The sequence below is a fragment of the Petromyzon marinus genome, chromosome 24, assembly GCF_048934315.1.
Source record: "Petromyzon marinus isolate PM22_M1 ecotype Great Lakes invasive population chromosome 24, UKy_Petmar_22M1.pri1.0, whole genome shotgun sequence".
Lineage (NCBI taxonomy): Eukaryota > Metazoa > Chordata > Hyperoartia > Petromyzontiformes > Petromyzontidae > Petromyzon > Petromyzon marinus.
The window spans coordinates 16047397-16064977 of NC_133690.1; the positions used below are offsets into that span (position 1 = coordinate 16047397).

Below are 17581 nucleotides of genomic sequence, written 5' to 3' on the forward strand. Positions count from 1 at the left end.
GTAAGGAAGCGTCTAAAAAAACATACAATGGAGGAAACACAGCGGTGGAGACAACGCACAGAGCGCAGGGATAAACTAAAGAAAATAAACAAAGGCTCAAAAGCGAATCTGCTCTTCTTCCAGGTCCACCTTCCCGAGGGGACTGCCACCGTTTTGGGCAAGGCGCTGTCCCTCCCCCCACCCCCCCACCCCCCCACCCCCAACATCTGACCGCCGGGTTTGCGATTGTTCGCGTGGGCTGGCACTATAATTACAAATCGTCTCGAGCGGCGGCCCTTTAGATGGTGGTGCCGTGGCGGCTCTGAAACACCGCCGCCGCTTGGGCGCCGCGCGCACCCCGCGGGTGTCTTCTGCGTGGCCGAGCGGCGCTGCTTAATCGGGGGGGGGTGGGGGGTTGGCATCACAAGGGGCGGCCTGTGTGCCTTGCATTAGCGAGTGAGTGCGCGCGCCGGAGGAGGGAGGAGGAGGATGATGATGAGAGGGCATGTTTGTGTAACATACTTCCATTGGCTACGGGCACGGCTTGGCTTCTTTTCGCGTGACAAAGGGGGGTGCGGGAGGAGGGGGGGGTCTCTACTTCAAAAGCAACCTCCCAACGCTCGCCAGCGATGCGACGGGGAAACTCGTCGTGCCGAGATGACGTTGAGGAGTGCAGGCCGCAGAGCAACCGGACCACGGCGACAACAGCAACAATGCAGTGGCGGCTGGACATGAGCACACCTCTGAAAACAGCCAAACACGTGTGCTTACGTCACACCGGTGGTGGGGTGGGTGGGTGAAGCCGCTCGGCAACTTCAGACACAGGCGCGCTTTCTTCCGATACAAGCGCAGCTGACCCTGCTCCCAAATGGGCTGTGCTCATAGGATGCGTCAACTATGCCCCGCAAAATGTGCGAGGTTTCCGGAGGGCAAGACGCGCGATTGTGACGAGCGCGAGATTCGATTCACCCGTCGTGCCCCGCCTGTCACCTGGCGTCACCTCGGCAACTTCTGATACAAGCACAGGCTGACTTTGCTCCCAACGGGTGTGCTTAGAACGAGGAGCACGGCGCGCGATTGTCTCCCGCTTTGCTCCCGTCGTGCCCCGCGCGTGAAACGCGGCCTCGTTTACAAAACGAGTCTGCACTGGCCGTGGTATTTTAAACAGCGGTAGGAACAATGAGACAACTGTAAACCGGTTTCATTTGTTATTACGAATCATCGGGGCGGATACAGGTCCCACATCGTATTATCTGATACAGAACCAACGTCTTATCAAAAGCCCCTTCTCATACAATGCAGTGCCATCATGACATCAGATACAGAACGCTCATTATCTGATACAGAATCATCATATCAGACAGAGAACCCTTGTCTCACCGGATACAGATATCCCACCCCCATCTGAAATAAAATGCTGAACTGATACAGAACCCTTGTCCCTCTATATGACGTAAAACAATTTATCTAAACCCACGTAGAACCGTCATCTCATCCCATACAGAATCCACTTCAATCGTGGCTGGCTGAAACCGAAATTTGAACCCAGGATCTCACCGATCGATGCTGCCTCATTGCCATCTGGCCAGCTCCAAATATTAAATAATGAGCTGCTGATGTCCGTATTATTTTTATCACGATGCGACGTAAGTAGCCATGTGGTTCATGTCCAGTAGTCGAGCAGAGCAACCACGAAGGATATTATTTGACGGGACCACACGCAGTGGCGTGGCACGGTTGGCATGGGCCCTGGCGCAAACACAAATAACTGAAACTCAACGCGTTCATCAATAACGCTGCTCAAAAGTGGGAACAAAATACACGCCTGTGAGGCGTTGTTGGTTAAAAGCTCTTCTCCCTGTGTAAGGGATTAAATGGGCCCCCCCCCTGTCCCCCCCCACCCTCTTCATAGTCTGGCATCAGGGCCCCCTGTGACCCATGGGGCCCCCATGCAGTTGCACAGCCTGCACCCTTAATGAGTATACCCCTGGGGCCATGGCATGTAGGTCTGTCATACGACGAGCATTACTTTTGCGTGGTTCCAGAGGTCACCGCGTGGAGCAGAGGTCAGCAGAGGGGAACTCGGGAGGTAGCTCTGTGATATCCACTTCCGTGGGCTGCTCCCTAACACAGAGGGGTGGGGTTGCCTGTGTAGAGGATGTTCGGGACATCCTCACACACAGACACCACACAATGCACTGCTCTGCTCGAGATCCGAAGGCGACGTCCGTCCCGTGACGTGATGCCGATTGCCCAATGGGTATGATCATTTGGGGTTGGGGAATGACAAAGGGGATTAAAGGGGGAAGAAACCCGATGTGGTGAAGAGGGAGTGGCGGCGAAGGTGGCGGTCTGAGAAGCAACCCGTGGTCTCCATCCCCGCTGTTTCCCATGGCCCGTACAGAGAGCAACCTCCCACGATTCGCTTCAATGGGCGCTCGCCAAATTAGCGACCGCTGGTCTGTGTCACCGCCTCCGACGGCTCCCTGCACTCTCTCTTCTCCTACCTAGCCCCCTACACGCCCCCCCCCCCCCCCCGTGCTCACAGCACCATTGCCAAGCTGTGTTCCCCGGTGGGCTTGTTAAAAAAAAATCCTGACGTGAGCACAGGTTTGGGGTGTGGGGAGTCAGCGGCTTACACGGCCCTACCGCCCGCATTCCCACGACCCCACCTGAACTTCTTTTCATGCAGCGACCGTGAGAGTATACGTGTGTGTACACGTGTGCGTGGGTTGTGTGCTGTGGAGCGGCGGTGTCGCGGTTAGCGCACTGCGCTACCACCCCGGCGAACCGAGTTCAATTCCCGCTCGCGGCCAACGCCGGTTACGATGATGTCTGAACCAGTTCTGGGCCTCCCCTAAGTCGAGTCAGCCTCAAAATGAGTAACTGGTGTTGTGCGACAAAAACATCGCCACTGGGGAGACAAAGGCGGCCGGGTGTGGTGCTGGCCACCCACCCTCTCGTGTGCCGTGCCGGCCTTCATAGGTGCTCGCTAACAGCACTTGCCCCTACAGTCTGTTAAGGCTATACGGAGGGTCTTTGTTATAGCGGTGGTGAAGCGGGCTCGCGCGCCGCGCTTCGAACCAGGCGACCCGTGTTCGATTCCCGCTCAAGACGGCAACGGTGATTTTGCTGTGCTGCCCTCTGCTGCCCACCACGGAGCCCCACAATATCATATAGCAAGCAGCTGTGCACTGTGGCTGAGTAGACCTAGGGAGGAGGCCCAGGAGCAGTTCAAACATTCATGGAACTCGGGTCGCCGGGTTTGTAGCGCGAACTGCTACCCCCCCCCCCATCCACAAATATACATTTACACGCACACTACATCCATTAGAAGACCGGTTTTTCATCGCTGGTGGAAAAAATATTACCAAAACATTGCAGACAACCAACTTTCTCCAAGGTCATCGCGATTGGTAGAGAAAAATGCGGGTGGTGAATAATCGACCACTCGGCTACAAGTTTGGTCATTCGTTTACCCGGGCTGTCCTACAGCAAATGTTATTTCCGTTCTCGTCTGGTATGCTGTTGATAAGATGTGCCGCCTATGCAAATGAGGATGCATTGATTTATGCGGGAATGTGGTTGAAAGCTATAATTTTAAGTGTGTCGACCCCTCTCCCCCCGCCTTTGCTGTGATAGCGGTGCAAATTCCACGTGTTTGTCTCGTTGCAGGGATGGGTAGATGTAGAGGAAAAGTTCAACAGCCAACCATGCTGCTCTGGATTTCCACTGAAAACTGGGAGTCAGATGATCCGATTGTTGAGATGGCCAAGCTTATGAATGAACACATTTAGATTCTGTTCTAAATAACGCCGCAAGTAATCAGCGGTAATCGTCAACTATCAACCTTCATCTGTCCATCAGCCGCATTCATCATGCATCAATAAACTATCATGATTTTCCATTATGATCATCATCTTCTATCATTATGAACCAACAGTTCATCATAATCATCGATCACGACAAACCATCTCACGTCAACCATCATCAATTACCATCATCAATCATCATCATCATACTGACATCATCAACCATTAGTCATAATCTATTACACGCAACCACCTAATACTGCACGAATACTAATGACTCTAACACATTTGGTATTAACACCATTTTTATACAGTTTCGCAGACGGATATAGTCTGCCAGTTGGCGGCAATATTCACATGTGGCTTTACCCAATAGGGTACATTTTGTGGATAATTTCAAATTTAGAAAATCATCATCATGATTATTCATTGTCAATCACCATCACCACCAGCATCATCATCCTTTCTCCTCCAGTCACACCACGGGTGGGATCAGGGCCCGATCAACAATCTCTCCTCCCATCCTCAGGCCCTCATCCCACACCCGTGGTGTCGTTGGAAGAGTGAGGCCCTGCCGTGTGAAAGTGCTGACGGGACACACACGCAGTATGTGATCGGGTGGGTGGGGGGGACCTCCAGGGAGGGCCCTCCCCTTCCTGTCCCCTCTCACTGGCCGCCCTCACTCCCCGGGGGCACCGCCACCGAGCAGTGGCGGGAGGAGCAAGCAGCGAGAGGTGTAGGCGCTTCCTTCCCAGGCCAAGCGAGGTGATGGGGCTTGGCGAGCGGTGGTGACTGCACCGCGCCACGAACCCGGCGACCCGACTTGTTTGGGTTTGTGAAGCGGTGAGATCAGCCCGAGCGCAGCAATGGCATTCGATCGAGGCGTCGCTAATCCGGAAAGGGATGAGCGACGGCGTGGGATGTCCTTCTTCCAGCAGTGGATTGATCACAGCTATTGATGATAATCAGCGGTGGCGTCCGCTCATTGAGGACCCCAAGCAGTACGTTTCGTTTGGTTGCATCATGTGACTACACACATTTATATTTTTTTAAGCTGAGACTAATTAATTTGAAAGTTATTTTTAATAACGGTATTAGAATGATGAACGTTTTTATCAGATATACATATACGAATTTGAGCTGATATTTGATTCGTGAATCTGCGCTCCTTTTCATACCTTGGGACCCCTACGCTTCCACTTGGGTTGCTTATTGCCACCACTGATGAAGACCCTGAAGAGTAAAGTCACCCACCTTTATTTCTGCCAAATTTAATCTGTCTCTATCCCTTCTAAGAGGTGGTGTAACTGGTTAGCGCAGCGTGACAATTAACCTGGTAACCTGATTTCAATTCTTGGGCCACGGCGAACATCAGAAAAATTAAATCTCAACCAATCTTCGTCCTCCCTTCACCCAACCACACTGACCGGCATGGCGAAGTATGGCCAAACAACCGCTTACCACCAACACGGTGTGGATCGGTAGGCCTTAGTCCAGGAGTCAGTTGAAAAAGGGCTGTAAATGTACATAGCCAACCGCGCTGATCGTATCATGAGAAGATTCGCATTTGGTAAAACACGATCAGGCGCTCGGCCGTAGACACTGGAAGTCATCGTCCGATCCGAACGGAACGTACAAACATTTCCTCAATTCATTCGAATCGGAGCTCTCTGCGTCACGTCGGGAGAGCCTTTGCCAACCATCCGGCGTGTGCGGTGCGAAGCGACTTGAATTTCGAGTCTAAGATTCGGCAAACAGGGAAAGCGAAGGGAGCTGGGCGAGGGGGGGCGTGGTTTGGACACAAAACTTGGATCTTAGAAGCCCCTTTGCGAGGGTTCTTTAGCACGGCGATTCGTAACCATCACAAGCCCCCCTTTTTATTTTTGTTCCCGAGCACAAATCCCAAGCGGATCTTAAGATAAATAATCTTTATAGAGCGCAAGGACCTTGAGCCATCTCTCGTCTTATTGCTCTCTCTCTCTCCTTCTGCTCGCAGCACCACGCCCAGTCTCATGGGGTCGCCGTGTCTACCCACACCACACAGCAGGCTGACCCCACCATCCTCTCCCCCCCAACCTCCCCCCTGCTCCCCACTCCGTTTCTGCTCGCTCATTATCCCGAATCAAATGTAGAAGCAGAAAGGAAACAGAAAAAAAGGTTTCTTGTAAAAGAAAAAGAAAACCCACAACTGTTGCGCATGCCGGCTTTGGAACTACGCCCAGTCCCTCTGGGTCTTGAGGCCAGCTATATATATATTTTATTTTTAATGTCCACTTTGGCAATTGTTTATCGCTAGCTGTCAAAACCCCGTTCCCGATCTTTCTCTCCCTAATTCTTGATCCGTCTCGACCTCGCAGCTTGTTGAGTCGCAAACTGTACGGTACTTATCTCTCTCTGGCTTCGCTGAAATGGGGTAAACAACTCGCAAGAGTGTGGCGTACACATGTAAGCAAGGCAGAATCCTGCCGATGCAATCTGGAAGAGGAGGAGGAGTTGATGGTTGAGATGGGGATGGAGGACAACGTGGGCAGGATGGAGGATAGGGTAAACAGCTTGGTGATTGGGAATTCAATGTAGCAGAGGAAGGCGTTGTTGGTGTGCACTGGTGAACAGGAGGTTGTGATGTGATGGGTGGGCCTCGTGGCGTGCAGGCAGAGTGGAGGGGGGAAGGTGACCGAGACGCGAGCATTGAAGTGGCACCCACGGGGGAAGATCTAAAGCCTGATGGCGATGGTGAATAGATGATTTATAATAATGAATAGATAATTGATGAACACATGTATGTCTGCATGTGGAACTTCTTTCGCACAATACTTAGCCAGCCATGCTAATCGGCTGATGATGTTGACAATAATTCTAAACACACGTTTGATATTTGATGATGAATAGTGGGACGATGGATAGATGATGACAATGATTCATTAATTGACGTACAATGATGATGAGCAGACGAAGATGACTGCGAATTCACAAAAAGATCAGACGGGCATGCGTGCACGCGATTCTCGTTGCCGCTGTTGGCAGGTCCAGGCACAAAGACGCGCGCGCGAACGCAGCGCTGAGGTTTTATGTTGGCGATGAAAGATCCCCCTCTGCGGCTCCCAGAAAAAGAGCAACAAAAATGTTTGTTGAGTTCTCGGCCCCGATGGATTTCCAAGAAAATCGCCATTATTTCGGCTACAGAGTCAACACCGGTTTGTGTCAGCTCAGAGAGGTGACCCTAATATGGGGGAACGCCGTTTTTGTGTAAGGAGTTATTCGGTCGAGGTGCGGGGGGGGAGGGACAGCGGTTAAGCTGCACGATCATCCCGGTGAAACCAAGTTCGATTCCAGGTTAACCGCGGACAAAGGACGAGTGGCGACATCTGAACCACACCGCCCGTCACCATCCACAACTTCACCGGGCCGCACGAGCCAGCATCATGGTAAAGTACGGTCAAGAAACGTTGTGAACCCGGTGACCCGAGTTCGATTCTAGGCCCACGGATAACGCGAGTGGCGAGCGATGTCACCGAGTGGTCACGCCACACCGCACCCACACCACAAACGACACCGATGCCGCATTGACTAACGGCGGTGAAGTATGGTCAAGACAGCGCTGAGAGCGTATTCTGTTTTGATTTCAGTTGCGATCGCTGCGAGGGTCATGATAGTGTTTAATAGCCCAATGGCAGCTGTCACTCGACGAAAGTTGACTGAAATGTAGTCATCGAAGTTGGGATCGTGTGTCCAATTCTTAAACGTTGTGCACGGTCTTTAATTTCAGCCCTAGGCAGCAGTGCGTAGAAACTACTTCGGGTGATCGGGACTGAGCGACCGATGTACATTTTAATTTTCTGAAAGGATTGGAAAGCTGAATTTTGGGCACAATTGTCGGCCACTTTTTTTTATAATTACCATAAAAAGAAAAACATCTAAAATGTCAATGTTTTTTTCTCTCTCCTACCACTCCCCACCTCGCCCCAAACATTACAGCTCAGATGTTGATTGGTTTGACTTATAGGGCAGAGTCAGCCTGAAAGTTCCACATTCTCCCAAGCCTCTTACTCAAACACTTACAAATGCAGTTCTGAAATGTATACCACAATCCCCATCATCAGTGAAGTGTCCCGCTAAAACCAAGAGCGGAAACGAGCCACTTTATTAGTTGCAGAAGTATCTGAAGCACACCGTAATTAAAATACCGTTATTGCCGACTCGATAATGTCTCCATGATAGAGGTTTTTTTGGGTTAGGTCGCCTAAATATATAAATGTGTCGTTAAACCCGCCACCATCTGACACAGCCAACTAGTAAGGATTGTCACGTAAACAGAACGTGCCAATTCGTCACTAGTGCAGCACACCGGTGTGTTGGAGAGTCAAGCCACAACATTTATAATCTGAGTACGACGTTTCGCCAGGAATTACAACTAGCTTCATCAGGTGACAGCCAGATTTGTGGAGAAGTCCGCCTCCTTCGTTCCTTATATAGAGGCGTAGATGTGGTGACATCGAAAATGTCTCCCGTCTCTAGTACCCCAAAATGATGCAGCTACGAATAAAATATCGTTCGTGGACCGTTCATTAAAGTTGTGGCCATGGGTCGTATTTTTGTTGTTGTTGTTGGTGACCTAGCCCCACACCCCCCGATGAGCACGGTTGGCTACGTACGGTGCGGAAGAAGTTCGACGTGCACGCATGGAGGAAGTTGAGTTGCCGGGGCATGGCTTCCCCACCGCGGCTGGTGATGCCAATAGACTCTTACAAATATATTTTTTTTCAATGTGACGTGGAGATACGAAAATGGAAGACGGTGTGTTTAACAAGAAGTGGGGGGGGGGGGAGAGAAGCACGCAAGCAGTCGAGGCGAGGCAGGGCAGGAACTTCTTCCACAAATTTCCACGGAGCTGCAGTTAATAACGTGTCGACATCTGTTTCCTGTTGTCAGGACGCTAATTTATGAAAGCCTCTTTAAGCCAATTTTTTTTTTTTCTGGGTGAGGACGCCCCAAACTGCTTCGTAAATATTTCTCTGCAGTCTGAACAAACCGCGGCAGGGGCCGACTTGATCGGACCCCCCCCCCCCCCCCGAATAAAATTACACACAGAGCAGCAACCCCAGGAAGAGAGAGAGAACAAACTTGCACTAATGTAAACAGGCAGCTAGCATTCGATAGTACGCGAAATGGCTCACGCATTCATATCAGCTGCGGACGCATTAAGCCCTAATAAGGATGTGGCAAGTGTTTTTTGCCGGGTATGCTGGTGCCCGATAGTCCCCCTGTGGTTTATGCGTCTGGATCAAATTTTCAGACAGCCTCAAGTCAGCACGTGCATTGGTATGATCATTATTAACAACAACAATGCACACGTACATATTACAACGCCGTCGCTGTGACGAGATGTTAACTACCTCGCCTGGTATGCAGGAGGCCATGGGTTCGATTCCGACCCTGGTACCTGCACGTGTCTCTCTCATCGTGGTTGCGTGGATTTTTCTCCACGAGTCCTCCGGTTTTTCCCTCCACATTTAGAATCGCCGTGCGTTCAGAGTATTCGGCTCCTGTTATAAATTACCACGTGATCCGCCACTTGGTTGAGCTATCATTTGTGGCCAGGTCGCTTTTGAAAAAGAGCTATAATAGCTCAGTGAGCGATACCTGGTAAAATTAAAATAGTAGTTTGTTAATCCCTTGCTGCATGAGGACCTACTCAAGGCCTGCAAGCCTGTTTGAGTGTAACAACAACCCCGCTATGGATCCGTGCTGGGTTTTGTTTCCATAACGGAACTGGTCCAAACATTCCAACGGTAGCAGGACCAGGGTTTCATTTCAGCGGGAGCTGTCCGGGGCTGTGCTACAGAAAATATCCCCCAACACCCCGCCACCCCTTGCTCCTGAAAATGGCTTGCGACTCCACGAGGTGCGGTGTTTGTGGGTGAATGAAGGCCGTTCGTATTCGTGCCGAAGACCAAAAGGCCACAACCTCATAAGTTATCAAAGGCTAAGCAAATCATATTCTTAGCTCTTTCGGTAAAGTCACGTTGAAGGGAAACAATAAAAATAATAAAATATATATAAAGCAATAAAAAAAATTCTCACGACGTTTCGACCATAACACAAACGGTCGCCATCAGGTGTGAAAAACCAACACCTGATGACCGTTTGTGTTATGGTCGAAACGTCGTGAGAATTTTTATTGTTTCATATATATTTATTGTTTTTTTTTGTTCCCCTTCAACGTGACTTTACCGAAAGAGCTGAGAATATGAATTACTGCAGTCACGAAAGCTTTAAATCAAAAAGGCTAAGCAAGTCGTTGAGCCTGAACATCGTTCGTCACAAGGCTGCGGAGCTCCGTGCTGGGCAGCAGAGGGCAGTGCGGCTAAATCCATTGTTGTGTTGCACTGTACTTCTAAGCTACCAGCGTTCACCACTACCGCACTGATCGACAGACCGTGTGGGGGCCTTCATCCAGCAGTGGATTGATTCGTGACTACTCCATACGTTACAATAGATGTTATTTTCACAAGTCAAAAGTACACGGTAGCAATAATGATCGCGAAGCATTGGCTTGTACTCCCATATACACAGAGACTTTTAGCGGGGGTAGTGTGAAATCCATTGTTCGGCCCCCTGCCGATCAAGATATACCCCCCAGCCTGTTATACAGGAGGCCGTGAGTTCGATCCCGACCCTGACGCCTGCTCTATGTTTGGGGGGGGGGGGTTATTTCCCGTGGTCGCGTGGATTGTTCTCCGGATCCTCCGGTTTTTCCTTCCACACATTTAGAGAATATTTAGAGTATTTGGCTGCTATACATTTCCACGTGATAGGCCCCTTCGTCGTTGAACTGTCATTTGTGACCAGGTCGCGTCTGAAACAACGCTGTGTAGCTCAGTAGGCCTTACCTGGTAAAATAAAAAAAAATTGAGTTTAGTTTTAGTTAAAGTGTGTGGAAGGTAGCCCACCACCTCCTCATTACCCACCAGCAAAGGGAAAATGATGCGGGTTAAATTCCACTTTCGATCTCGTCCGGATCAGATTGTAAAGATGATGCGTGGTATAAATATTGCTATGAACATTCAAGGACGAACGCCCACCACCTTATATATACAGGACACCTTTGTCTCTTCATTTCTAATCTGGACAGACCGTAACAGGGCCGTTGTTTAAGGCTGAGCCGACATAGGGGATAGGCGCGGAACCGGTGATGATAAGAGTATCACACAAAGTCGCTGGTGTACAAACAAGCCGTGGCCGGGAATCCAACTCAGACGGGCACAGGTTCGTAGCACAGTGCCACCCAGCGACTCCACAGACACACACGACTCACACGACACGCACGTCTCACACGACTCACACGACACACACGTCCGCAACTGATCACGCGTACTCGGCATGCGTACGCACCACGACGTCTTCCCTTGAACGCAGAGCGGAATACGTCCGTGTTTGACCAATCATCCGGCGCGTGTAGCGTGCAACGGCTTCATTAGTATTCTAACGCGGAACACTGGCAAATGTGGGAATGCGCATACGGTGGGTGTGGGACACGAGTCCTGCGAGTTTGCGAATCTTTGTGTTGCGGGAAATTATCCTAACAGTCCCGACAGTGTGCGCAACGCGCTGTGCTCCGAGACCCGGGCGAACCTGGGTTCGATTCCAGGCTCCGGGCAACATCGGTGGCGCATGTTATCTGAACGTACCTTTTTTTAGTGCCGTGTCAAGAAAAAAAACGACGATAGCGGAAAGACAAAGACGGTCGGGGCGTGTCGCTGGCCAACACCGCTCCACCGTGCGTCGTGCCGACCTTTAAATATGCGCTCGCGAACAGCACTTGCACTCAATATCCCCGTTTAAGGCTGTACGAGGAATCTTTGTCCTTTGTGTGTGTATATATAATATATATACCGTATATAGACCAAACAAGACGGAATAATGGCCGACAGTCAAGAATCATAACGGAGCGGTAACCCAGTCATTGAAAGCATCCGAAAGGATCTCGCACCGCGGTGATGGAGCGATGGAATTGGCCCGTTGTGCAAGTGGCGAGGCGGATTCATCCCCAGTGGCAGGATCGTGAGAGACGGCTTAGGGAGGCCTTCATCCAGCAGTGAATTAACCGTGGCTGATGATGATAATAATAATGACGATGAGATCATATTGAACCGCGATGATGGAAAACGCACGGGCGGACGCGTAACCGGAGTGCTACTTACGTGCTTCTTGCTCTGATGATTGTCGTGGGCCGTCCGGCTCCGCCCTGTGCGCTCCGCTTCTTACCAGCCTGTGCAGCAGCAGCAGTGGGCGGTATTGATTGTCTACTCCCGTCTGTCTCTCTGCGCCTATATGGGTCTTTTGTCTGCAAGGCGCGTACTCAAACACGTAACCGACTGGGCTTTTACGGACCTCCGGCTTCGTTCACCCGACTCTGTGCTGATGCTGGCGGTGGCTCGGCGCGTCGGACGGTAGTGCGAGCGGACTGTGGAGTGGCGACGAACCTCGATCGACTCGGTTCGGGGATCGTGTGTGGGGGGGAGGGTGTTAAAGGAACGTTGCTGAGCAGTCTCAGCCCAAATCCACGCTCTCGCTCCTCCTTTCCTTTCCTCTCCCACCCACCCTCGCCTTGTCTTTATATCGTGCAACAACAACCATCCCCAGTCACCCACCCCCAGCCTCTCCCTCCACATCCTTCCACCCCCCCCCTCTCTCCTACAGCTCTCCCCCGCCTCCCATTCCCTTCCCCGCAACCAATCCACATCAAGCCAGCCCGCGTGGATGTCCCCAACCCCATCATCCATCCATCCATCCTCCGAAGCGCAACTCTCCCTCTGGCCGATGTCTCTTGTTTATTTGACTCGGCCAATGGGGGCTCTGTTTGACAGCGTGGAGGAGGGGGGGGGCTTTGGGGGGGTATCTGATTGTGGGGAGGTGGGAATTCAGCAGCCAGTGAGCGCCACACCCCCCGTGGCCCCTTCCCCGCAGCTAAGATTTCTGATTGTGATCGAGAAACAAAGTGACCGGCGATGCCAGTGGCTTTTAGGGGAGTCGGTCTCAATGAGACACCCGTCCACCCCCCCCCCCCCCCACGGCATGAGTGGGTTTAGTTTGTTCTTCAAACGATAATGAGCAATGAGTCCTCTCGATCCAGATCCATTTGTCGATAGATTACAATCGATTACTTTGTGGTGAATGAAACCGGGGCCCCTCTTTAATAGTTAACGGCCGTCCCGACCGCATGCCTTGCGAAGGCGGGAAACCCCCCACCCCCATCATCCCCTACGAGCCACGTGATTGAAGTGACATCACTAATGCCCGCCCACCACCTCCCGTCCAGCGCCACGCGTGGGAACGAACGGTGGCGAGACTTTTTTTAAATTTCACCCCAGCTACTGTTCGCGTTCTCCTAATTAGTCAAGTAGTCGAACTGTAAATTGGCAGAGTAATCAATTACTTAAATAATATCACTGTGGCCTTAAAAGGAAAATATATATCCGACGTTTCGGGCAATGGTCCTTCGATTTTTGTTACTGGTCCCTGTGCGCCGCTGCCAACGCAGCAGTGTCACCAAATACTGTGTTGACTTACAAAAAAAATCGATTAGCCCCGCGGTCGTGATGACAACACAACCACAGCACAGCTATCGCTTCCTTCTAAGACCTCGCAGCTGTGCCAAAGTTTGGCACGCAACCTCCCAATTCCCCCCTTATTTACGACAGCCTCATCACCACCGCCACCACCATCTGGGTTTAGGTCCTCTCCTTAGAAGCCGTGGCAGAAATCTATAAATCTATATTGTATATATTAGACCAAGCTGGGTATCCTGGGGTGTGGCTGTTCGTGCTTGCGTTAAGGCGTGCGTGTTTATCTTAGCAGGGAGCGGTGGCGCAGCGGTTAGCGCATTCCGCTATCAACCCAGCAAGCCGAGTTCGATTCCTGACTGTGCATTTGCATTGGAGAGTGTAGCGGGTAGCGCGCTGGTTGGGTTACGAACCCGGCCACCCGAGTTCGATTCTCGCTCTTGGTCAACACCAGTAACGATTCTCTGAACCGGTCCTAGGCCTTCCCTATGCCGACTCAGCCTCAAATGAGTACCTGGTGCGATTCGTAAACATCGCAACCTTGGAGACAAAGGCGGCCGGGCGTGGTGCTGGTCAACCACCCCCTCCTGTGCCGTGCCGGCCTTCGTAGCTGCTCGCTAACAGCACTTGCCCCAACAGTATGTTAAGGCTATACGGGGGATATTTGTCTTTTGTAAGTGTGTGTGTGTGCCCGCTTAGGTTCAGTTAACATAGAGTTACCCACAATACCGACATCATCCATTCGCCACTTAGTGACAGTGACGTCACCACGGCGCCTGTGCCAGGCCAAGTGCACTTTGAGGCCACGTGAAGTGTCGAAGGCTCGCTGACAAGAGGTCTCGGGACAGACCCAGCTGCCAATGGGTTGGCTGACTGAGATGACCGGTAGATGCACTAGCTGTTCCCCCGACTGTGTCAACTTGCTGCGTTTTAGTCGCCCGGCGCTCCGCTCGTTGTTGTGAGCGTCGCTCCTCTGCCCTCCGTTGTTGCTGGAGAGCGACTGCCTCCAACAGCCCAGTCGCACCCTTCACGATCCTCCTCCAAAGAGGCCGATCTTGACACCGCTGGTACCAGTCTTCGGCAAGTCCATTACGCTCCACATCCTCCCGTACCGCATCGCTCCATCTCTTCTCCAGCCCGTGTCGTGTCCGTTTAGCCCCCTCTATGCAGCCAAACAGAAGCTGCTTGGGCATGCAGTAGCTGGGCATGCCAGAGGAGCTCACTGATGGGAATGTGTCCAGATCTTTCAAGGATTTGTGAGCTCCTCACACAATCCAGCTTGGTTAAACCCAGGATGGATCGTAGGCATGCCAGCCTGAATGTTTCTAACCGGCGCAGATGTTCCATTAGAGGGGTCCACGTTTCACAAGCAAAGAGAAGGGAGGGCATGACTGTGGCCAAACAGACCCGAAGCTTCGTGCGGAGCGACAGACCAGGTAGCTTCCACACAGCATCGCGCAGCCGATGAAAATATAATGCCGCCTGACTGATTCGGAGTGAGACTTCTGCTGTCAGACCGGAGCTGGTCATAAGCATACTGCACAGATATGGGAAACTCTCCACTCATGATGGGGAGCTGAGGAGGTGGAGTGTTTGGTGGCACAAATACCCAGGCAGGTGCTTAGTTTTGGTGTGGCTGATGGTAAGACCCCACCTCTTAGTGGCACACTGCAGGTTCAGCATCAGCGCCTCCAACTTCTCCTCTGAGTGAGCAGCAATCACCAAATCATCAGCATACATAAGATGGTTGACCAATAAGGAGCCATCCCTCGAACGCACTCGAGCATCGATCAGCCTCCCGTTGTATCTGTACAAGATGTAAATTCCTCCGGTACAGCCATGGAAAGCTTCTCGAACTGCGTGGTCAAAGATGATGTTAAATAATGTGGGAATCAGAGGACGCACCCCAATGTGAACAGGGAATGAATGGCTCCGACTCCTGGCCACGTAGCTGAACATGCCACCACCACCAGACGGCCTCTTTTACTTTGTTGGCCTTTTTTGGAAGTGGCGAATCGGATAGAGAAGTAGGGGGGGGGTCACTTGAAAAACACGAGGCCCCACCCCTTTCCTCCCCCCGCCTCCGAAACTTATCAACAACCACACCCCCCACACACACTCACCCACACCAACCACATTCACACACTCACCCACACCCCCCACACACACACTCACCCCACACACACTTACCCACACCAACCACACTCACACACTCACCCACACCCCACACACACACACTCACCCCCCACACACACACACACACCACACACACACACACCCCACACACACTCACCAAACCCCACACACACACTCACCCCACACACACACACACACCCCACACGCACTCACCCACACCAACCACATTCACACACTCACCCACACCCCACACACACACACTCACCACACACACACTCACCACACCCCATACACACACACTCACCCCACACACACTCACCCCACACACACCACACCCCACACACACACACACACTCACCCCACACACACACACCCCACACACACTCACGCACACCAACCACATTCACCCACACCCCACACACACACACTCATCACACCCCCCACGCTCACCCACACCCCACACACACACACTCACCCACACCCCACACACACTCACCCGCCCACACCCCCCCCCCCCCACTCACCCACACCACACATCCACACCACCCCCCATTCACCCACATCCCCCCCTCACTCATCCACCCCCTCCTACACACACCCCCCCCCCATCACCCACACTCACCCACACTCACCCACACACCCTCCACCAATCTACCCCACCACCACCACACCGTACCACCCCCTCCCAGAACCACCTCGCCCACCACCACCACCACGAACTTCCCCACCACCCTCTCACCCCCTCTCTCCCCCGTCTCCCTTTTCGCCCCCCACACACCCACTCCCCCAAACCAACCCCTTATATATAAAGCCGTATTTTTTCGGATTATAAGACGCAGTTCACTGCCCCCCGCCACCCCAATATTGTACAGCTAAATATTGAGGCGCGTCTCATCATCCCAAGTGTCTGTCTGTGTGAGACCATCTTTTATAGCTGTAATCACACGGAGCATACATGTTGGGTGCGTTGCCAGCCCAAATTCCCTATTCCCCCCCCCCCCCCCCCAAAGACAAAGATGCCCCGTAAAGTCTTAACAGACTGTTGGGGCAAGTGCTGTTAGCGAGCACCTATGAAGGCCGGCACGGCACACGAGGGGTTGGGTGACCGGCACCACGCCCGACCGCCTTTGTCTCCCCAGTGGCGATGTTTACACACCGCACCAGGTGCTGTACCCATTTGAGGCTGAGTCGACCTAGGGGGCGCTCAGGACCGTTTCAGATAACCGTCACTGGTGTTGGCCGTGAGTGGGAGTCGAACTGGACACACGTCCCACATCCCACACGACGCCACCCCCGTAACCACAAAGCCCTTCCCTGCATGCTCACACCCAACGGTCCAATGTTTCAGCTTCCTGGAATTTCTAGGCGTTTCGGATACAGACCACATTGTGTGTGTACGCCCGTGTGTGTGTGTCGGTCCTGGACCTCCCCTAGGTCGACTCAGCCTCAATTTAGTGCATGGTGCGGTGTGTAAACATCTCCAATGGGGAGATAAAGGCGGTCGGGTGTGGCGCTGACCACCCAACCCCTCGTGTAACGCTCCAGCCTTCATAGGTGCTCGCGAACAGCACTTGCCCCAAAAGTTTGTTGAGGCTATGCGGGGTGCCTTTGTCTTTGTTGTAGCACGCTGCTCCAAACCTGACGGCCCCGCGTTCGAGTCTTGCTCACAACAGTGGCGACTACGAATTTGAACCGATCCTTGGCCTTGCTCCCCCCCACGGATGGAGACAAAGGCGGCCGGGTGTGGGTGCTGGACACCCACCCCCTCCTCGTGTACCGTGCCGGTCTTCCGAGGTGCTCGCTAGCAGCACTCGTCCCGATAGTCTGTTTAGAGGCCACACGGGGGATCGTTTGTACACACAGTTTAACTTGTGTTCAAAATTAAATGTATTACGATGATGCTGCGTTGGCAATAATGCAGAAGCATAATTAATAGACAACAAAAAAAACAACCCGCGGAAGAAGTTATTGCAGAACTACTGCCCGATCAAATCTGTAAATGACGAGAAATCCCCAAAAGAGGAAGAAAATAGTGCCGGCCGAAATCTTTACAAATAAACGACGAGTTTCAAACAATACACAAACACGTGT

General features: G+C 52.1%; 1 protein-coding gene across 1 annotated transcript in view; it reads right to left on the reverse strand.

Annotated features, from left to right (window-relative positions):
- The window catches only part of LOC116945612 (uncharacterized), a 78360-nt gene extending 65951 nt beyond the window's left edge, over positions 1 to 12409 (reverse strand). The window contains exon 1 of the mRNA XM_032960091.2: positions 11993 to 12409. The gene's annotated coding sequence lies outside the window, so the exon portion shown is untranslated. The remainder of the gene's footprint in view (positions 1 to 11992) is intronic.
- Positions 12410 to 17581: the final 5172 nt, after the last annotated feature.